This window comes from Miniopterus schreibersii (genome assembly GCF_964146895.1).
Source record: "Miniopterus schreibersii genome assembly, chromosome: 3".
NCBI classification, from domain to species: Eukaryota; Metazoa; Chordata; class Mammalia; order Chiroptera; family Miniopteridae; genus Miniopterus; species Miniopterus schreibersii.
This window is the reverse complement of record NC_138103.1, coordinates 36,580,567-36,604,743: the sequence shown is the minus strand read 5'-3', so window position 1 is coordinate 36,604,743 and position 24,177 is coordinate 36,580,567. Positions and strand designations below refer to the sequence as shown.

At 39.7% G+C, this 24,177-nt stretch overlaps 1 long non-coding RNA gene across 1 annotated transcript; it reads left to right on the top strand.

Annotated features, from left to right (window-relative positions):
- The first annotated feature begins 7,052 nt into the window (after positions 1-7,052).
- LOC308555309 lies at positions 7,053-24,073 on the top strand. The gene is made up of 4 exons (XR_013998531.1): positions 7,053-7,186; positions 15,586-15,756; positions 19,667-19,910; positions 23,868-24,073. It is a non-coding gene; the product is annotated as an uncharacterized lncRNA (long non-coding RNA).
- The last annotated feature ends 104 nt before the right edge of the window (positions 24,074-24,177 follow it).

Sequence of the window (24,177 nt, the reverse complement as noted above, 5' to 3'; positions counted from 1 at the left end):
AATTTATATAATGCATAAAATGTGAAACAGCCTCAGAGGGGGACAGTGATTTCCAATGGCACACAGCGGGTAAGTGAGGAACCAGGGGCCGGAACAATGCTACCCTGCTGGCTGTCAGAAATGGGGAATGCTAGGGGCAGTGGTTGGGGCCTCAGAGATCAGAGGCCTCAGAGGTGAGCAGGCTGGGATGGAAAGAGGAAGAGTGGACAAGGGTAATGCTGCCACTCAGGTGACTTGCAGCCTGGGCTGGATCCTCTTAGGATGCACCCACAGGGGCAGCCCCAGTGTAGAGGACAAGCTGGGGTGGGTGCAGCAGGACAGAATGTGGGGACTCCCTTCCTTAAGGCACTGGGGTAGTTCATTTGAAGAGGACAAGTGGACTGACTGGTCAGAGGGAATGCAAGATCCCACCTTTCCCGCCAGCTAAGCAGCCTTGGGCCAGCGCCCTCTGGAAGACCAGGATTTCATCTAGGTCCGCAAGAGGGGACGGACGTATAGGGAGAGCCTGCCCCTGCATCTGCTTAGACACACTCGCACCCTGACCTGCACAGCAGCCCTCTACACGGACTCCTTCAGACACATGGATTGGGCTCAGGTCTCACTGCTACACCCTGATGGAGAGGGAAGGAGCCAGAGGCAGGGTCCGGTCTGAGGCGGCTTGGAGCCCCCAGAATTCTGTCTTCTGTCTATTCATCTTCTGGGTATTTTCCCCAAGGCTCAGCTGGTCTTGAGTGTTCCTGCCAACGAATGGCCCAGGCAGCCAGTGACCACATGAAAAACTTTGCCTGTTGTTTTGACACTGGTGGCTCTCAGGATGATGGCAACTGTTCAAAAGGATTGTATGCACTGCTGAGATTTTATGTACCTAATCTTTTAAAAATAAACCCTAGATTTTCTAAAGCATGTTATGTCACCTAGTTTGAACTTGATAAAAGGCATGAAAGCAATTTAAAAAATTGTGTGTTCCTCTGAGTATAAGTACATGGACAGATTTTTGAGACCATATACTTCAGATATCCTGAACTTCATATTTTATCAAAGATGTTGTTTCAAAAACTTGATTATTGGATCATTAAGTGTTGTGTCTAAAAAGATTTTTACCAAGGTTTAAAATGAAATAAATAAGTAGACAAAATACCTTAATATTGATTAGTAACAAGATCTGTTAGAAAATATATGTAGTATTATGTAGTATTGTGTACTCAGCCTAGTAATCCAAATATATTTTTTATAGTAAAAACTCATAGTACTTTCTGGATTCTTATCAAGTGCAATAAAAATTTAATTTGCTTTGCAACCCTTTTCTGACCCAAATTGAAAAATAGAAAATTAGGAAAGTAATCACTGTTATTATTAACAGGAAATGACCTTTGCGTTCCAATTTGGTAAAGTAATTTATGCGGTTACGGAGAATTGAGTCTTAGTGGAGACTGCAAGGTTCAGAGGTCAGACACAGCTGGTGCCAGTTCTGCTTCTGCCACTAATTGCTCTGTATTTAGGGATAGTTACCTAACATCTCTGAGCTCTCACAGTCTTTTCTTATGTAAAATAGGGATAATAAAACTACTTGGAAGGTAGCGGAAAGGATCAAGGCACATAGCAATCACTCAACAATGGTACTGTTTATTATTATGAATGACATGGAAAATGAATGGTTAGCCAAGAGCAAAATGTACTTTCTTTGAATGGGAAATAATGAGGCTCCTGATCTAAAGCTGATTACAGTTACTGTAATGTAAATTAAACTATCATCTCTTTGAATTATAGAAATTACTTTATAGGATAGAAACAATTTGGAGTTTGTAGGTGACTTTATAGTAGAAAATCAGTGCCTCCTAGGTGGAAATATTGCCCCCAAAGTTGGAAACATCATGTGTTCCTGAGCAAGTCTCTCAGCCACACTCTGCCAGTGTTGTTATTTCTAAAACACTAGATGTGGGGAGCCATTTTTAGGCTAACATTAAAAGACATAATGGTTTTATTTTGGAAAAATCGATTCATCAATATATTTTTCTTCATGGCTATAAAAGTATTTAAAAATGAAAAAATAAAGTAGTAAAAAATCTTGTTATTTATTTTTTTTCTTGGATGATGAAGTGCTCATTCAGGCCCTCTTGGAAAAGATTACTTTGTGCTCTGGTCAAGGTGGCCTATTTTCTTTTTGTGTTGAAGGGCTTTGAAATTAGAAGTGATTTGTATTTTCCCAGGGAGTGTCCACTTGGGGAAGAAAGAAAATTATATGCCTGAAGAATATGGCTGGCCAATTTATTGTTGTTTATGTCTGTGCTAGGCCTGAAAGGAAATACATAGAGTTCAAGTTTTATTTTTTTTTTCTGGGAAATATAGTGACCCATTTTATTTGATGATAGAATAATATTCTTTCCCCTGTTTCAGGGTGTTGAAAAATGAATTCTTTGAGCATGAATTCTTTGATCTTGAATTCTTGGAGCTCATAATTTGAACCAAACCACATACTTGGGTAAGAAATGGAGGAAAGAGAACAAATCAGAAGTCCTTTCTCACAAGAAGGTTTCAATAAATATGAGTTTCTCCTCTTCTGAACAATAGCTTTAACATGTTTTGATTCCTCTCAAGTGTTCATTTTGGCAAATTGTCTACATAAGTAAGTTCTTCCCTCTGAAATTATTTCATATTCATATGGACTGTATTCTGTGTCCTGTATGGGAAAATCAATATATCAGTCTCTTGGGATAGTATACAGTACAAGATTGTGATCAAGTAGAATGTGTGCCCTGGGTAGTGTGGCTAAATGGTTGGCTCACATACTGGAGGGTCTCGGGTTTGATTCCTGGTCAAGGGTATGTACCTGGGTTACAGATTGATTCCCTGGCTCCATGCGGGAGGCAACCAATCGATGTGACTCACATTGATGTTTCTCTCTCTCCCTCCCTCTCTCTCCCTCTCTCTCTCTCCTCTCCTTTCCTCCCTTTCAATCTCTTTAAAAATCAATGGAAGAATATCCTCAGGTGAGGATTAACCAGAAAAAAAAAGTTTGTAGTTGCAATTATCCTTGGATCAAAAGGAGTTTGCAGTGGACACACAAAATAAATCGATTTGTAAATTATAGATAGTAGAGTCAAAGAGTAATCTTTAAAACCTAATGTTGGCACAATTATTTCATTCACTTGTGCTAGATGCCCTCTCCTGGTCAATGTGAGTAATGTTCAGGAGCTTATTCTTTCTAGATTCTGCTTTGCTATAAAATGTATTACGTGCAAATGCACATGTAGTCCATGCCGGGCTTCCTATATGAGGAAAGAAACCTGAAGATGAGTAACTTTTAACTTTACAAAAGTTGGTATCTTATTTCCCTCCTTTACCCTAGCACTTTTTTAGCCTTGTATGGTAGGATAATACTTTTGTTTGTTAACTGCTGTTCTGTTCTTTTTCTCGTGACCTCACCATCAATCCAAGGGGAGGGATCCTGCATATGGCCTGTTGGTACATGACAGGAGTGATGTGTGGAACAAGAAGCCAGCCAAGGACCTGAGCAGATCGGTAAGTGAACCTCTTCTAACTCTCCCATGTGTACTCATACCACCGCAGCATCTGTGTGAGCCCTAGGGGCATCAAAGCCCGGGGAAAGGGGGACACCCCAGTGTGATTGAGTGTTAAACCTAAGTAGCTGTGAAATCACTGAATTTTGCTCATTTTACCTTAAGTTTTTAGTACCAGGTAGAATGTGGGCCTCAGAACCAGAAGTTATATGAAATTTATTACTGATAGATGATATCTTCATAAGCCTGTTTAAAATCTGTGATTGAATTAGGAACTCTCATACCTCATGATTTCAATAGGTAGGAAAACACAATTTTTAATCATGGAGCTTAGCATATCAGAGTTGACAGACTGCAGATGTCCGCTAGTCCAGTTTCTAATCTAGGATATACTTGAACTTTCAATCTCTTATGAGAGGATGAGGTAAGTGTATTTCCCCAGACAAAGAACAGGCTTGTTTACTGTTTGTTAAAAAAGCAGTGGGTTTCCCAAGTTCACTGTTCTTTAGCTGTGATGCAACCCACTGTATGCATCGAGTTCCATCTGGACATATTGGGTCATGCTGATGGGACCTGGGGGTGGGGAGAACCAATATAAATATGCTGATGCTCATGCACTTGCTGTGCCACGAGGAGCAGAGTTTTGTGTTTCTGGTTCAGGAGTCTCATGTCTTCAGCCAGCACTCATGGAAGAGCTAACTTATTAGTTTGTAAGTAGGGTAAAATCAAATCCTAGACCTGAGAATAACCTCCCCACTAAGTTGTAAATATTTTTTCACTGTACTAGTCTACAATTAATATTTTTACCTTCTTTATAAGTTAATTAATGTATCTTATTGAACTATCCTGCACTGATGATAAGCTATTTATAGAAATCAAACAATAGAAAAATATTGAATATGAAAATATTTTAATCTAACAAACAGTATATTTCTTATCAGAAAGCAAAATTTTAGTAAGGCATGCTGTACTCTGTGCTCTTCCAAACAGGAAAATAGCGAAATTCCAGCATAGATTTGATAACTCTCTGTTTCCTGAACTAAGATTTTGAATGAGAAAAGGGAAAATAGTTTTTGTTTCTATGAAAATTAACTTGATATAAATAAACCCCTAAAATTGCTATTGAATTACATGTGGACAATTAGTGTAAAAAATTGGGAGAGGGAAGAATTATTTTAATCTAGAAAGGTTTTACACTCAGATTGCTTTACAACTATGTTCAAAATCTCCATCCACCTTAAAGAAATAAAAATTAGAAATTATAGATAATGCATGATGAAGTGGTTTATTTTCTTTTAAACCAGCATGTATCCAATCATTTGACTATTGACTGTATATCAAAAGACTGGGAATAAATGTGCATTCATTTGCACAATGGTGAATAAATGTGTATTTTTAAGTTAAAAAATTAAAGGTAAGCATTGTTTTTTATGAATAAGTATAAGTACTTAACAGATTTTTTTATTAATTGGCAACTATTGATACAGACTGCATCAGTATTTCTACTGTGTGGGACAGTTAGAATCCGTTAGAAGTTACAAGTTAAGTATGGGTTCTTTTATTTTCATAAAACATTCTATATGGAACAATTTTATAGGACTAACAGAATGGAATAATCGGTGTGTACAGACTTTCCCGTGCCTCTCTCATATACACATTCACGTCTGAAGAGGAGTCAGAGTCTAATTCCCTTGTTCTTCCCTATGTGAGAGAAAGAACGGGGAGAAGTGAGCTGATCCAACAAAGCGCCGTCTGTGGTCCTTGCTCCAGGACATTCTTGTAGGCAGGCGGCAGCAGCGGTTGCTCAGAAAGGGGCTGAGCCCTGGTGCTCTGGGCTCTGAGACCAGGAGACTGGAGGCATCTGCCTCACCCTCAGGCGCCAGGCTCTCCCTGGAGAAAACTGCCTGAGGGATGACCAACATGTAGGAAGGTGCAGTGCAATGTGGAGAGGGTTTGAAAAGTATACGCCAAGATTCAAATCTATAACAAAATGGAGTTTCTTTGTTCTTTAAAACTGTCATCTTGCCTTGGACACCCTATTCTCGCTGGTGGCAGAAAAATAATTGCACTTGCCAATTAAAGGCAAGTTATTCTCTTAAAATTCACATTTCTTATTGGCAATCTTCCACTTCCAAGATTTTTACTCCCTTTCTTTCTGTCCAAACTGCCATCTGGATGTGAGGAGAAGCTAATGCAGCCCAGAGCATTGGATAAAGGCAGCTTCTTGCTCACCAGCCTTTGCTGAGATTCCCTTACCTTGCCTTGTTCCTGGGAGAGCTGTGCTGGGTCTGCTGAACTGTGGCTGGTCTTGTCTGAACTGGTGCTGTGGTGTTGGGCTGGCATTTACCAGTCAGTGATATGGGTTTAGCCATTGCTTTTATGTACAATGACCCCTGTGCCACAAGCCTCCTTGGTCGGCTAGGCCTGCCAGTCTTGTCCCTGAGTGCCCCACGGGGAAGCTCCAGAACCTTTGCCTGCTTCTTGCGCACTTCACTGCAGGGTGCAGTATTTTGTGAGATAACTCTAGGTTCCTCCCTCAGTCATTGCTCCTCTGCTCATATGAACCCTCTTCCTCCAATGCCAAGCTGGATCTGGAGCTTTGCTAAGGAATGTAGTCTCCTTGACTGGCTTTGTGGATTTAGAGCACTAGCTCCAGTGCTCTTGAATCGACCCTCAGCTATTTGATACCTGTAGTCCTCTAACCCCAGAGACACCGACCCTGAGCGGGGAGCTAGAATACTTGCATCTGACCACGTGCCCAGCTCTCACCCTTCTGGGCTCTGCTCCACAGCATTTGGAAGCATCTTTCCCTATTTCTATTGGATGGAGCCTTTTTTTTACATCATATCTTCATTCCTTTCTTTACTACGGCTAACAATAAATATGCTCAGGTCCTCATCCTCATGTTTTGTTCTTAATGGGGAAGTTTAGATTTATTTTTTTAAAACTTTCTGTTTCAACAAGGCCTGGATTTCAGTGCTATTAGTTCTCAGAGGATCAAAAGAGTCTGCTTTTAGATTCAAATCTCAGCGATGGCATATTTAATCAAGGAATATCTATCTACTACTCCTGCCCTGGGAAAGTGAAACTCTGGGTTTAGTATTATTTGCTGAAAGACAGTAGTGGAGGGGGAAAACTTGATAACTGTGAGGGAAAATGCATTAAATCAATTCTCATTAGATGTTAAAAATCATCAGTCATTAGGGAGATGTGAGGAAACCATGATGAGATACTACAACCCACCTATTAGAGTGGTTATAATTAAAGGACTAATCATATCATGCATTGGTAAGGATGTGGAGGAACTTTAACTTTTATTTATTGCTGTTGGCAATATAAAGTGATGTAACTACTTTGGAAAGCAATTTAGCAGTTAAATATAGACTTACCATATAAACCAGCCTTCTTGTAGGCATTTACTCAAGAGAAAGGAAAGCATATATCTAGACAAAGACTTATAGACAAATGTTTACAGTAGCTTTAGTTGTAATAGTCAGAAACTGAAAACAACCCAAATATTTATCAACAGGTGAATGGATTACCAAAATTTGGTGTATACATGCAAAGGACTACTACTCAGCAATAAAAAGAACTGAACTATTGATTAACACAAAGACATGGGTGAATCTCAAAATCCTGATGTCGAGTGAAAGAAGGCAAACAAAAGAGTATGTACTGTATGGTTCCATTTATATAAAACTCTAGAAAGTGCAGAGAATATATAGTGTCAGAAGGTTATTAGTGGTTGTCTGAGGATGGTGGGTTCAGGTAAGTGGGAAGGAGGGCGGGATACAAAAGGACACAAGGAACCTTTCAGAGGTGATGGACATGCTCACCACCTTGACCATGCATTGATTTCATGTGCATACACATGTTAGATGCATCATTATAACAAGCTTGTCTCTTGACTCTGATTTTCTAAAATCCTCCAAGCTGCCCATCTGTAAGGATAAAGAGAAAGAAAGATCCCCTATTACTATTCTGATAATAAAAACATTTTATTTATGCATTTCCTATTAATCTGTTGATAAAGCTGAGAACAGCGAATTCCTTCTTATGACTTGCTATTAGGCCAAATAACTCTAATTCTTCAGACTTTTCTTCAGAATATTGTTCTCTGAACTTTGAACTTGTGCTCACCTCTCTCTAAGTTCTATTCTTCCAAGTAAGAGGTCCTTTGAAGAAGAGGTCATTTACTAACATCAAATGTGAAGAGCATACTTACTAAACATTGAACAGATTTTAGCTGGTGTATCTAACATATAAGCCACTTCCTAAAATTTAGTAAATTGCTAAATGTTTATGTGAGTCATACTTTGTAATTTTGATTTTTAAAACTATATACAAAGTGCCACTTATAGGGAAGACCCAAATACTACATGTCTATGACCAGAACAACTTTATTCCTATAAGATCATCAGCCTCCAAACAATGGATGTTAGGGAGCAGAGAAAGTATCTGATTTTTAGCTTGAAACTGGGCAGTATGCCTGCAAGTACTTGATTGGTTTAATAGTCTTCAACTGATACATTGGATGATTATTCTGGAATTTCTGATGCATGGATTGTGTGTTCTGCCTTCTCTCTTCACATACCCACCAAGAGCCCTCAATTTTAACAAAAATAAAATTAATGTACTTTCCTCTCATACTATAAGAATGCTAGACAAATGTTATCTTGGTACCCAAAATGCTTTTATAAGGGGCTAGGAGTGTATGCTTATTTCTAAATTTCAATTTAAAAATTATATTTTTAAATCAACTAAAACATATTGAGGCCTATTAGGTATAATCTATCAAACTAAGTATTATTAGGCCAACAAATATAAAAAGCCATCTTTGCCATCAAAGAGTATGAAATGTAGCGAGAGGTAAGGAGCAAACATTTTAAATGAGAGAAATTAAAAACAGAATAAAAACGTAAAATAACTGTTCGTTACAAATGGAAGAGGTACCTCTCAGAAGGCAGTACATGGTGAAGTGTGCAAGGAACATTCCAGAGAGCGGTTGCCATGGGAAATCAGGGGTTCCCCATCATCTGAGCTAGCTGGGGAAGCTTTTCTTCAAGGCAGTAGGGCTGAAGTTTGGCCTCACAGGGTTGTATAACATGCACCAAATGTTTGGCGAGACCTAGGAAACACACAATTGCTTTTAATAAATTGTTGGGCCGACGTTCTCTGTTCGGAGAGTCAATATGTTCAAGGAATGCACTTTGCCAGTAAAAAATGGGCAAATGGGCCCCCTTAGATGGTGAGGTTGACAACTCTGCCAGTGGGCTGCGCTCCTCCCGGGCCAAACACACAGTGTGACTGAAGCCTGAAGGAGCCGGTCAGAAATAGCTCGCCTGTCGGAACCGGGAGGTGTCTGTGGGACTGTGTGCCGGAGCACCTGTGCCCACCCGTGTCTGGACGTAGTTATTAGTCCTTCGTTTTCCCAAGTGGTGCACTGGTTCACAGATGTTACTGGAGGGAAAGAAAATGTTCAGTGTTTATGCAGCAAATCTGCTCTGAAGAAACCATTATGCTCAAGTGAGGAAATGCCATAGTTATTTTGGTGTTCCTTTAATTTTGGAAGTCTGTATTATTTGCAGGGCTGACCAAAAGGCTTTTAAAAAAATCCACAAATAAACATTAAATTCCTGTTTAATATGGTGGATGTTACTGGGTTTTGAAAAACAAAAGAACAGTCAGTCACCCTTGTTCTCATCCAAGGAGCTAGAGGTGCTTCTGGTAGCCCAGAAACCTCCTGACAGCAGCCTTACCTTGGCTCTGAGCTCCAATACCCACCTCGGAAAGGAGGCTCTGCAGGAGGCCTTTTCTGTTCTTTAGGTTTCTGAAACTGGCAGCAAAGAGCAGAGGGAGAGAAAGCTAAGAAGAGGCTTCCCAAATCAAGCTCTCATCACAGCCGAGGAATTTCCACCTCAAAAAATCCTCTCTAACTCTTTTTAACTTAAGTCTTTTCTGAGCTGGATACATAGAGAAGAATGCATTTGAGTTCTTTACCCTTCTTAATGCCTATGAAAATGTTTATTATGTCTCAGGAAATACAGACAGAGGAATGGTAATTTATAATTTTCTTCACACACTTGGAACCCGTGTTAATTGGCAAACTGAAGTAAGAATATGCTCATTTGGGGTCATTTGCTCTTGGATGAGTTTGAGTGAAAGTTGATGCAAACTCCTCCCTGAGGATTGTTGCATGGGGCTAGGTTGGAGTTATGAGAGGGTGCTTTTTGTCCTTGGTTAGCTCTGATCTTAAATTCTATTGAATTTCTTATCTCCACTCTTCATTCCACCCACAGTGTGTGACACTGACTCATATTCCCCTAAATATCACTGACCGAGGGGTTGTGTGTGGAGAATTTCCTGAGTATTTGGAACAAAGGGTATGGGTAAGATGGGTGGAGCACTCCACACCGAATATTAGGCATTTGTGTTTGTAAAAATACTCCAGATATTTCTATAACAAGAGGCTCTCTTTTCTAAAAGCCCTATCCTCCCCTGATACTGCATCTTTCATATCATTCTTCAGATCTCCTTGCCCCCTCTTTAAAGCTTTTCTGGCCCCCAAATTCAAGATTCCTGTAGAGTAGTTCCTTTCTCAAACTTGCGCCAGAACGTGCCATCCAATAGAACTTCCTGTGGTGATGGAAACACTCTATAATCTGCACTGTACAATATGGTAGCCACATGTGGCTGCTGAGCACTTGAAACGAATTAAAGGTCACACTTAATTTTAATTAATTTCTATTTACATTCAATAGCTACATGCGGCTAGTAATAATATTGGATAGCATCACTCCAAACCATCCAACACTGACCAAGAAAGAGGCCACATTTTCCAAGCTAGACAGACTTATTAAAGGGTTTTTCTCAGAACAGATATGTAAAAACAGGAATAGTTAAAAAACAGGAATATAAAAAGCAGGAATAGTTTTATTTCTTTCCACTTACTAAATATCTAATACGTGTCCATGTGTGTGAAACTTAGCCATAAAAATTTTAAAAAGGGAGAAAAAAACACACCCTCAATTCAGCCTTTAGTATTCTATTGCCCCAGACTTACTCTTTCAAATACATTCTTTTAAACATGTGCTGAAACATTCATGTAATACTACAGTCCAAGTACAGATTCGTAAACCATGATTCTGTATTAAAGTGCCTGACAAGGAACTTCTTAGAGTAACCTATTTAAAATATCTAAGTCATGGTTTTAGAATATGATTTCTGTTTCTAATATTTAGTTTAATATGTGGATATATGTTACACACACACACACACACACACCCCTCTGTCAAGAAAAGGCTTAAGTTAAAAAGAGCTAGAGATAACTTAAGGTGAAGATTTCTTGATTGCTGATGGGAGATTGATTTTGGAAACTTCCTCTTAGTTTTATTTATCTCTGTCTACTCTTTGCTACCAGTTTCAGAAAAGTATATATATACATATATATACGCGTGTGTGTATGTGTATATATATATATATTTTTTTTTTTCTTTTGTCAGTTGCCTCTAAGGAAGATTGGCACTCTACACAATAGGATACCGTGCTTGATTTTCAGCTTAATATTCTTCCTTCTCACCAGACTGAATGTGCCTCTGCTAAGGTCGCGTCAGTGCATCTAATTGTTATTTCTTTTGCTCTGAAGTATAATCTCTGGACGCTGTGATTCTTTTAAAGGAAGTCACACTCATCCCAAGAGTGTAGATTTTGTTTTACAATATATATTTGCCTTCTACATTCCTTTTTTAAAAATGTTTATTACAAATCTTAATCTTAAACAGATGCGTTTTGTTTTTGTGATGGAGTGTGCATTTAATAGATGGTGTGAACACTCCCTTCACAAAAAAACTGCTTACTTTAAGCCAAGACCTGACATGATATTTCCTTTCTGAAACACTCCCTTAGTTAGTTATTTGCTTGTACTACCTTTACGTTTCTTCTGTCTCTGGCACCCAGTCATTCCGGGGTTTCACATAAAAATGTGGCCTTTCTGTTCAGCACGCTGCGCTCCGAGGCCGACGCGCTGGAGCGCTTCCCGCGGTGATTGCGTTGCCGCCCCAGGTGCGCCTTCCTCGCTCGGAGCCAGCAGCTGTCTTCATTCTGCTGGGTGAAGAGAGTTCTTCACAAGAAACATTTGTTAGTGGCCTAGCAATTTATTTCCTGCTAATTCAGCGCACTGACCAAAATCTCTGCTTTTATCCAGTCACTGGTAATTGCCAGTCTTCACATTTTATCTTTTAAACTTTCAATCTTATTTTTTAAACTTTCAGACTTTTATTTTGTCACCCATAATGTATAAAAATGGGCTTTTAATGTCATAAATGTCTTTATAACATCATTTAGTTTAAAAGAATAACATAATTACATGAATTAAAATATTTATGACTAAAAGAAAAAATAACCCCCAATCCACCACTAATGCAGTCACTAATTTGTTTCTTTTCAGATGCATGTTTCCACATGGTTAGAATAATGATTTCCATACAATTTAGTACCTTACTTTGTAATCAATTAACATTTTATTATAAGGTTTTCCCATTGTGACATAGACTCCTAAACGCTCTCTCTTTTTTTATAACATCATTTTAAAAATATATATTTTTATTGATTTTTAGAGAGAAAGGAAGGGAGAGGGAGAGAGAGAAACACTGATGTGAGAGTGAAACATCGATAGATTGCCTCCATCCCCTACTGCGGATCAAGCCCATGTGCCCTGACTAGGAATTGAACCAGCAACCTTCTGGTGCAGGGAATGGCACCCAACTAACTGAGCCACACCGGCCAGGGCTTTATAACATAATTTTAATGGCTACATATTATTCTATTCAGGTGTCATACCATAATTGATTTAAATAATCCTCCATTCATGAACATTTGGAATATCTCTGATATTTAAGTTTGATAAACAATATTCCTAAGAGCATCTTCATACTTATAGTTTTTTACATATTTTGCTAAACCTAGTAGTGAGATTATTTAACTCTTTATAGGTAATATATTAATCTGCCTAATCTATGTCTAATGGAATATATTTGTCCATATTTATTTATTATATGCTTTACTGGAATAGTTAAGTTTTAACCCTAATATCAGGCAAGGGTACAACCAATTAATATGTTAGGAAAAAATAATTTTCTACAATATTAAATATATTACTTAATTTACTCAAAATACCCTTTGTGAGCACCATGTCAAGTGCTAGTCCTGGCATACTAAGAAGGCAACAGTGACCAAGGGAGGCACCATCCTTGTATTGATGAAGTTTTTCTAATTATGGATGGTGCAGACCAGTCTACAAGTGACCAGTACTTTGAGTGGGGAAATTAATGTCCTATGAAAACAGATAGATGGGGTTCAACCCCCTAATTCTAGAGCCTTGTAGGACTTACTAGAGGAAGTAACATTTAAATAAAGCCTAATGAATAAGGAAATAGCAAAGAAGTAGGGTGGGATAGGAAAAGAGGGTAAGGGCACTTCAGATACTGCTAATGGCATGTGAAAGACCATGAAGCAAGGAAGCACATGTGTTGGACAAAAAAACTAAAAGAAACTAGTGTGCCTGGGGAGGGGGTCATGTGTAGGAATATTTGAAAGTTTCTTTTGCATTTTGCTTAACATTCATCAACAATTAAAATTTAATTTTTGATTTATCTATTGAGTTGATAATCCAAGCTTTCTTTCCAACAAAAGTATTCCTATTCTAATACAAGGCAGTGTATTAAGAACCAGTTAAACTGCATCCTTGCCAGCATCAGATGGTATCATTTAGGCTATTTTAATAGCAGGAGAATAAAAAAGATATTAGTTGTGTTTATAACTATCATTTCGAGGTTTATGGAGTGATTTGAGGGAAACTACTAAAGGAAGCTCTGTTCAAAGAGATCTCTCATAATTCTTTTTCTGAAGACTGAAATTCCTATTGTTTTTCTCTGTTTTAGCTTAAGGTGTTGAAAGCCCTTGTTAATTTGCAAATTTATTAGTGGAAAGTATTACATATTCTATTGCTTTCAGTCATGAACACTTTAAAAAGTTATTTTTTTTTATATTGGTTAGCAAAGAGTGTTGTCCTTAAAGACTGGATCATAATACAGTTAAATTTTTATTGTGAATTTTGAGAGAGAAACAATCCCTAATAAGGATTTCTCCTTAGAAAGTGAAAACTTAGATGTGGGTATTGGACTTGTGGATGACTTGGAAAGCCGTGGTGGAGAGTGGAAAGATGGTATTACCCACAAAAGTTGATGAAATGGCTCCAAGTCATACTCTATTCACATATTTTCCTAATCCTGGCCCTGTCCACAATAGCCTTTCTAGAGGAAAGTAGAACATACCTTTGAAATGTAACTTCTTTTAAACATAAATAGGAGACATCTTTGTTGTTGTTGCATGGACAATTTTTCAATGTCATGTAGATCAACAGAATCATGGTTTTCTTTATACTCTTGGGCTATTAGGCCATGCGTTAGTAGGCAAACCCCATATCTTAGGAAGTCGTGAAGAGTTGCATTAGGTGGGAAGGGTAGTGATGAATGCATTCGTTGGCACCAAAATTAAGTGGAGTAAATTAGGTAGGTTATAGCAATCATCATAACTAAAATTTCCAGTTCTATCATATGTTATTTGCATTTCACTGTTTAAGTACAATGACAGTCATTTGAATATCATAAACACTGATTCTCCTCCTTCTGGGCATGTAGTAATCATTTTCATTCCCCACCTTCCTTAAAGTTTTTACTTTCTTTGGCCAATGGAATCGGAATGAAAGTGATGTGGACCTTAGCCAGCAGAAGATGAGAACAAATGGACTTGCTTTAAATGATACCCATTCAATAGTCATCGGGAAATGTGGAATTGTGAGAAGTATTTAATGAAGACTAAATTCTCATAAGGGAAATGGACAATTACAAATTAGCATTTCTCTGGTTATACTCTACCTACTTTGTGGAAAAGCCAGAAATCCTCAAATTCTTCTGAGGTAGTCCTAGAAGTTCTGAGGAAACTCTTGCTGTGCTCCACAGCCTTAATCATTTGACTGCAATGTGCCATTTGTGATCTCTTTTGCTCCAGATTATTATGGCAATGGTAATGAACAAAGTAGCAACTCTTTCAACAGTGCACATCAGAGATGTCCCTGCTACAATACTGCAGTTGCTGGACCAAAATGCAATGCCACATGCCAGTGGTAATGGCACTGAAACCAAAGCTCTGATTGTTGCAATTAATAAAAATGCCCCCTCTCATTATCATGGAAGCTTCTAGCATCAGCATACCAATACCATGGACTCTCAAAAATCTCTACATTAGTTTTTATTCTTTTTTTTTAAATTTTTTTTATTACAGTCCTGTTTGTGTCTGAGTAAAAATATGATATCATGGTGGCTAGACTAGAGGGACATACAGAAATGGAGGTGTTCTCAGAATCATCTTTATCCTTTGTCCAAATAATCCAATGTATCTAAAAGATTCCTTCCTCCCTTCAGAAGATTTCACTGCTAAGATTTGCCTCGGGCCCTTTCGCACACAGAGACTTGATGGACCCAGCCTATCTATTCTTCAGACTTGTCAGTATATTAGGTGATTGTTGATTAGGCCCAAGCTGGGTGTTCATCTACAAATACTTTGGGAGCTTGCAGAGTTTCTTTGATTGTATTGGCAATAATGTTGTGGATCAGTACAAGAAAGTACTGAACTAAAGAGAGATGAACTGAGTGAAATAGAGGAAAAGAAGGTAATTTCAATGTGAGCCACTGTAGAATTTCTTTACAAAGGTACATTCATTAAAAGGGGAGAAAATTATATCACACTGGAAACTAAACACCTGCATTTCTTTCTAAAGGGCAATATTTGGGGCTATTTTTTTAAAAATCACTGTTGTTCAAGGACATCTACAACTGCCCTAAGTCATCTGATGAATGAGTGTACCAGAGACCATGTGTCCCCCAAATGCATTCTTTACTTCTTTATTTAGTAATAAAATATGAGTTTTATCTGGGCACATGGCCCTTAAAGGCCTACATGGTTCTGAATGGGAGATACATCCCTTCCATTTCTTATTTTCCCCTTCTAGATGGTTTGATCAGAGATATAATGGTGGGAACTTGATTAGCTGCCTTAGACCTGGAGTCAGAAGCTCTATGACAGTAGAGCAACAAAGATACAAGAAGCTTGAGTCCCTGATACCATGAAACCACCTTTCTGTCTTGGACTGTTTTCACTCAGAATATTAAATGAGACATAAGTAAGTTTCTATCTAATTTAACCTACTGTTTTATTATTATTATTATTATTGTTGTTATTGTTATTATTATTATTACAGCAGATAAGATTGTAACCTAACTGATACAATGAGAAAATTGAGACCATAAAAAGAAAGCTACCACCCAGCCGGGTGTGGCTCAATGGTTGAGCATCGACCTAGGATCTAGGAGATCGCGGTTTGATTCCCAGTCAGGGCACATGGCCGGGTCATAGGCTCGGTCCCGATCAATGACGACTCTCATCATTGATGTTTCAACTCTCTCTCTCTCTCCCCCTCGCCCTTCCTCACTCTGAAATCAATAAAGATATATTCCAAAAAAAAGAAAAAAGAAAAAAAAAAGCTACCAAAGATTTAGGCAAAACTGGGAAGATCAGAGTTCTTTTGGGATAAAAGATACTTAAGGTAAAGCAAAGAAATGAAAAACGCATGTTGACAAAGTTGCAGCATCCAGCATTTATTCACTACAGGGTGAAGCAAGTGAGAGATTTTCCCCAAATACCACACATTAGTTTACTAACTCTAACCCCCAGTATCGAACCTCAGACGATGCCTTTGGATGCCAACGGGTTTCAACAGTCACTTGCTTTGTGACCCAGTCGCTGGAAGCAGCTTGCTCCCTCATTCCTCAGAAAGGCTGCACTAGAAGAATAGGAGACTAGAAGAAGCACTTGGGCGCCTTTCCTCCCTCCATTCTCCTGTTCCCCTTCCGTGCCAGGGACTAAAACCCTAATTGCTACAGTCCTAAGAATAAGTTCCTCTTCCGGCAACACATGACTCAGTGTCCTCTGCCCCTAGAAGACTCTCAGCCATGGAATTACCACCCCCAGATCCGGCGACTCTCTGTTGGCGATGGGCTATGGGCCTGGCGTCTGCCTGGAGGCTGGCTGATTACACGGCCCGTGCTGAATGGATCGCACCCTCATGGAGTCACCGAGCTGTTGGGTTGCATGCAGTAGGAAACAGGACAGATGGCACTTAAGCCAGATGGTGTCTCTTACCCCATTAAAATTAAAAGCTCACAGGTAGGAGGTCCCAAGATTAGTTAACTTCAGTAGCACAATGACATCATCCAATACCTGGACACTTGTACTTTTCTACTCTGCTCTTCTCAGCATGTTGGCTTGCACCCCTCCTGGAGAGAAGATGGTTGGCACAGCCCACAGGCACATCCTTCTTCAGCCCTATTCTAAAGCTGGAAGCTGGAGGAAGGGACTGGAAGCAGCTTTTTCCTTGCACACCTCTGTCCAAACGAAGGAGGAAAGTCCTTGCCAGTTGCCCTCTGATACCCCGCTGCTAAAATTGTGGTCCTCAGACCACATTGTTCATCACCTGGGAACTTATTAAAATGTACTGGTTCAAGCCCCACCCTGACTACGGATCCAGATTCTGCATTTTCACAAGATCCCCGGGTGATTTGAATGCACAGTAAAGCTTGCGAAGCACTGTTCTAACAGACTTTTTCTTATATCTTTTTGGCCAGAACTTGATAACAGGGCTATCCCCAGGTGGAAGGACTGGAAGTTAATATTCCTCTTTTTTAGGCTCTTTAGTGGGAAACGGGAAGGGCAAATGAGGTAGAGAATGGCTTTTGGTGGGACAGCTCCCAGGATCTGCCACGATATTTCTCCGGAGACAGAATGGGGCAGAACACCACGCTCCCTGCAGTTCAGTGTTCCCCACGGTGGCTCTAAGTTCATGTAGCCTATGAAACCCGCCCAGAGAATGAAGCACTGGCCCCATCAGTGATATTTTTAACAGCAGGTTGAAACTTTACCCGTGTGATTTTGGAAAGGTTTCTTGTTTTTACAATCTTGAGGTTTAAGAGTGCTGTCTAACCCAGGGAAAGTCAAAGGAAAAACATTAAAGCTAGTATAATTGAAGGGAAGGTGAAAATTGTAAAATAACAGGTTTCTTTTCAGTTAGTACGAACATTTTTTTCACTAGAGCAGCCAATAAAATCTATTTTATGTACATCTGTTTTTTCTGCTATGCATTAGTTTCCTAGCTTTAGTGAAAATTTACTAAGAAGGTTGTTTATAAATATGAAATAATTGGCTTTGGGAGATTTTAGCCTGACTTTTAAAATGAGAATTGTGTCATTTCAAAGTTAAGCCATTGATAAGCTAAGTCTTAAGTGTTTAATAAAGTAAAATTCTAATGAGCTTGCCCATCACACAAAGTAACAAACAGTGACAAAATCGCATATAGAAAAAAATAATAAAATGAAGGGAAAATGTGGGGACATCTCAGTCTTAGGGCAAAGAACTTGTAAACTTGAATTTAAGCCAATAATCCTGGTGATTATGTAATGATTTATGTGTGGAAACATAAAAATAACTTAACAGCAACAAAAAAGTTTTAGGCTATAATAAAGAATAAAAAAGTTTATTTGAGCAAAGGAGCGATTACAGCCCGGGGCACAGAATTGAGGTGGCAACCTAAATTGTTTTGCAAAGGGAACAAAGAAAGGCAGGGTTTATAAAGGGCAAAACCAAAGGAATTGTTCTCATTTAAGTCTTCCATGTCAATGAAGGGTGTTGGCTAGGTCAGTTGGGATTGGTTAGATCTATTATGTAAATAGAGGGAGCTGGTTTTCAAAATTGGTTCCTTGTCATCATGATGAGTAGGAAATCAAGTCCACATATGTCCATGTAGCATCATGGATCCAGAATGTTTGTTTTTCCACCTTGAGCTTAATTTAGCAACAGGTCAGCAACTTAACAGTTCTCTAAAGTGGGACAGGAGACATGCATAGGCCTCACTTACTCAATGGCCTCCTCAGTGTTTTAAGTGACTCTGTTAGCAATGCTTACTCCATTTTATTTTCTCCATTTTCATAACAGATGTCTTTTTTCTTTTTCTTTTTTTTTTTTTTTTTGGTCTCACAATACCTCTGCACATTTATTTGAAACCTCCTAAATGAGCGATCTTTCCCACAGGTTATTTAAAGGGCATTTTGAGAACTGGTTTTAGGCTACATTCCCATCTCTTCCCAACCAAATCTTTATTTTGTTTAATTACGTGGAGAATGTGTGTTCCCAATGAACCCATGTCTCTTGAATTGCTTTGCCCATTTGACATGCTAGAATAAATTGGGTGTCACCCTAGAGGAAAGGGAATATTTGCAGTGAAGAAGCAGAGGAGTCTTCAATGTAAAAATGGCTTTCTGATTGCAGAAATGCTGCAGAAACACTCAATAGCGTGTCCTTCGATCAGAAGTGCAAATGAGTCGTGGTCGTGCTCAGAGGAGCAAAGAGTTGGAGGACAGGTCACGCCTTACAACGCTTGGCATGTTTTAGGTGCACATAGTTCTCATGAAATTGGCTGGGAGGCCTCTACAGAGATCTGCTGGCAGACAGTGGTGCCCACTAAAACAACTGTGACTTTCAATAAAAATTCATGCCATGGGTGCCAAAGCAAACTTGTGAAAATTGTCCACTTTCAGGCAACCCGGACAAAAACCTTAGGAGGGCTGAAGTCACTATTTAAAAGGTTCTCTAAAGCCAAGAGAAATGTATCCCTGACTTATTCGAATACAGGTTCTTGTAAATGGCAAAGCCACAGTTAGCCAAATTTGCATTTCATACCTGAAGCCGGGATTGGGCTCGCTGTTGTCTGGCTAGTCAAAACAGTGAGGCTCCTGGGCCCTTGTTCTCTGAGATGCTAAATGGAGATTTCAGGAGTGCGATAAAACTGGATCTTAAATTTAAAGGTTTGGTGATTAATTAGGGATTTGGGGAGGAGTCCTGCTTTTATTCTTTCAGATAAGACAGTGTTCATTGAACTAAAAGGAAAACACTATTTTCAACAAAGCAAAAAAGCAAGTTCAATTACAAAACCGGAGGCCTTAAGAAAATATTTTTTTTTCTTTTTGGTATTTGAATTTCAGATTCTCGTCAAATGTGCGTTGTATCCAGCCTGCTTGGTGGTAAATCAGAATGTCACCACTTGACCTTGGCAAAGCTACCTGGTAGTGAGGATGAAAGGAGCACGGAACAATCTGTGTCTGAGTCACCGAGTTTTCCTTCAGCAGCATAAATGTGTCATCTGTTTTGTCATGGCTCGTCTTGAGCAATAGAAGCCACAGTTGTCACCAGGAGGAATGGGAAAAGCAGCAGCCTGCAGGTCAAGAGGTGATGCTCATACATAGGTTTACATCTATAAATGCAGAGACTTTCTGGAAGCTTGCACAGGAAACTGGTAACAGAGGTTGTGGGTGTGTAGGTCCTAGAGTGGAAACCTAGTGAGTCAGGGCGGGAAAATAATTTATATTTTCATGTATACCCTGTTTTCATTTTCTACTGCATATATATGTGTGTGTGTGTGTGTGTGTGTGTGTGTGTGTGTGTGTGTATTCCATTCAAGAAAATAAATATAATACCAAGAGAAAGAGTGAGAAGAACCATATTCTTCTTGGCTCTGCATTAAACTGGATGGATAATTTTCTCCATCTTGACTTTAGATGCGTCTTTTCTAAAATACAATGGGATAGGGTATAGACTACAGAAATAGCTAATATTTTTTAAAGCAGGAACTCCACAATTATAGAAAACAACATTTTCCAGTCTGAGTCTGATGGAGATGTAATGTATTGTGAAAAATAACAGTATGAACCAAAAGCAGTATCTTACTAGCCAAAAAGTTCAAAATTCAAGGGCTGTGTCTTGAGCAGCTGCTCTGAGAAGGAGCATTAGGGACGGAAGAGGGGAAGGGGGAAGTTGCTTGGGGTGGAAGTCCCTGTGGGGGACAGGACAGCAGGGTGCCTAAAGGCCCAGGGGCTGGAACAAATGAGGCCATTCAAGGGCCTGACTGGGATTATCACTTCACAAGAGCTTCTGCCTGTCTTTGCTTTATCTTGGAGCAAACTTTGGTGTGGCTGCCCTTGAGCAGCCCAGCTGACCTTGTTTTAGTATTTTCCTGTAACCAGGCTCTGTCCTCATATCCAGAGTATGCGCTGGCCCACACTTCAGACAGCTCCTAGCTTTATTCCCACCCACTCTAATTCCATTACAGCTTTCACAGGGGGAGATGGTTTTGTTCTCTGTTCCTGCACTTTGTCTAGCTGGCTTTTGCATGGCCGGAGTGATTTCACCCTTAGTCACTCACAACTGAATGTCTGCCGCCGAGCTGCTCGGGGCAGGTGATATGCAAAAGAGCGTTGGCTCTGCAGGCAGGCGGGCAGGGCCTGCATTCACATTTCAATACAGAAATATGACTAAGCTACTTAGACTGTGGGTCTGCTACTTCATTTGTAATAAAATCCCTCAGTTATGCATCATGAGTCTGGAAAGAGCCTGTGGACATAGCCTATTCTAGAAAGAAAGGATTCTCATTTGAACACATGGAGAGTACAGAGCATAAGGCTCAGCCTTGGCACTATTGACATTTCAACAAGATAATTCTCTGCTGTGCAGGGCTGCGTTGTGCGTTGTAGGAAGTTCAGCAACAGCCCAGGCCTCTGCCCACTAGATGCCAGTAACATTCCCTCAGCCTCGTACCTGACAACCCAAAATAACCCGAGACAGGGAGCAATCATCTGCAGTTGAGAAGTACTGATTCAGAGGGTGATTTTCCTATTAAATTTCATTTTGGTTCATACAGAGTCAGACTAGGGTGGGTGTCTGGAAAATGCTGCCTTCTAATTTCCCTTACCGTGTGCACTCGGCCTAGCTTCATTTGGCAGCTCCTAGGACGATGGGGAAATAGTATCCATGAGAGTCAGCTTAAGGCTCGCAGAGTTTAGGGAGAGCCTCTGCAAGGCAAACGAACTTGGTCTTGCTGATTTGGACCAATGCTTTGGTAAAGCTTTCACGAGTTATTACTCTAACCAAGCTTCTACCTCAGTGAAGGTCTGTAGGAAATCAGAGGGTGAGGAGAGACAGAAAACTTCATCCTGCAACAGCAAAGGGACAGCTCAGTAGCAAACAGCCCAGCACAAGACAAGAGTAACCTCTCTTCTTTCTTTCTAGGTCTCAGAATACAGGGCTTTCTACTGACGAGGGCCATCTCCCCCTTGCCCAAGGGTACTGACCAGCACCGCCACACAAGGAACTGCAGGCTGTGAATTAGGTTTCAAACTCTACTTCTTGGGCGGAGTATATTTACATTCATCAGGTCTTGAAGTCAGTGTGAAGAATTTGTCCTTTATTTTATTCAGTGGGTATTTAGGAGACGAGCGGAGTTCTAACAGGTGTGAGACTGACAGCATGAAATCCATCACAGTCATCGTGGGGCATGGAAACTGGAAACACTCTTGCATGAGTTGAGTGAAATGCCACTAAGGATGCTCTAAGATGCTTCCAGTGAGAGAAGAGAGTGGAATCCAGATGATCGGCTAGAGAGGGTCAAACGAATGAAGGCAGCTATGTGGAGAACGGAGGTCGTGGCTCAGACCACTCTTTACCAAGAAGAGGGTGAGCACAGAGCAAATGCAGATTAATTTTTTAAGATGGGACACCTGAGACTGAATGAAGCTTGAGGGGAAGAAGCCAGTAGAATAGAAACGACTGAAGGTGCCAGGGAGCAGGGGCTAACCGGGAAGCAAATTACCAGAGAGGAAGCATCCCTCCCTCTGAGACTTATGGAAAGAATGAAATAAGAGGGAACTCCTTTATAACTTACTGTTTTCAATTAAGAGTTGAAATGCTTTTCATAAAATGCACATGAAAAGGTAAATATTAGACTGTTATCATCCATGAACCACCTAATTTAAACCAGCTTTGGAAATCTGTGGGAAATAAACTAGTGACCAAGTATTTATTAAACATTTATTGTTCAAATGCCACAAGGCATTGGACTTCTGCCAGTTCTCTAAATTGAAAGCCAAAATTATTTCAAAATGTCTATATTACATTTAGTAGAAAACTTTAAGTAGTAATCTGGCCTTCACATCTCGTAAGTTTTAGTCCTCTTCAACCAAGCTGGTCACTATTATTATCACTTTTAACCAAAAAAGGTGTGTACCCAGCTTAGTAGGCAAATATTTACTGAGCACCTACTATGTACAAGTTCCTGTGTTTGCTTTGGTTTTGTGGGTGTTGAACAAGAAGTGGGGCAGCAGGGTGGAGAGCTATGCTTGGAGGGTTTGGCATCCAGACGTGTGATGCGTCGTCTAGACTCACAGCAGATATTTAAAATCTTAGGCCCTTGAAACAGGAAGCTTTACAGCACAGTATATACAAAATATTTTATTATCTATGGAGTGCAAGATAGAATACTGAAGAAACATTCCCTGTCCATAGGAAGGGAGATCAAAAGAAAGAAAGCCTTCTATCTGCCCTGGCAATGTTTGTGTTTATGCCAAAGAGAAAGCAAGAAAGTCTTTTGAGAAATTTTTTTATTGGAGTTTGAGTTTAAATCTGTGGCACATAAACAAATAACAATATCCCCTGCTTAGCTGCCTCATCAATTTAAAATGTTAGGCCAATACTATCTTTTCGTCTGAAGGCAGTTGGCTGGACTAGAGGCTATTTTAAAGTATACTTCAGTTCCAAAAGTTCTATTTTTATGATAAAAAACACTCAAGTGCATAGAAAATATGGTCCACTCATTGCCCTTCTCAAACGAATCCATTTTTTCTTAAATACAGCTAGGAGGTGATTTGCTGGGGTTTTTTTTGTTTTGACGATTTAGAGAGAGTTTCCATGGTTTCTGTGAACTCTTGCTCATTTTTGGTGTGTGTCAGCTTGACCATAAGATTATCTGAGGCCAACATTGTCAGCTCTTTGATTATACATCTGTTAGGCATGCGTTCCCACAGAGGCAGTAAAAACTGGCTTTGGAGGTGACATAATTTTAGATAATACATTGGTTTGTGGTCCAACAAAGATCCATAGTACATAAACAGATATAAGATATATCTGTTATTAAAATTTCGTGGTTGAGAGGGATTAGAGAAAAAAATATATATATATATTTAAACTTGGGAAAGGGAGGCAATAATGAAAAAAAGGTTGAGAAACACCACCTTGAGTCCTTGGGGATTCCAGATCTGTTGGTCAGGACTTTGATACATCAGATATACTTTTTGTTTTTTGGTTTTAAGTCTGTATTTAAGTGTATCTTTCCCCTTTCTTTCTAATCTTCCACAGGACACTTTTTGTGATGTTGTAAATTTAGACATTTTCAATTTCAACATAGTGTATAAACTCAATCTGTGCAGAGACTCTTCTCGTGACAAAAGGCATATCTTCACAAACAAGGCTCCTCTGAGGTCAGACTGCTCTGTGTTACGATCTGACAGCAAGGTGCTGCAGGAGGCAGCGGAAGGGGAGTCGCTGGGCACCAGAGAGGTGTACGTTTCAAGCACAGATTGGTTCTGGATTATCCTTGCCTTTGGGGCAAGTCGTTGTAAACCCCTGCTCCCCAGTTACGCTTGGCCTGGTAGGGGTGTTCAAGGGT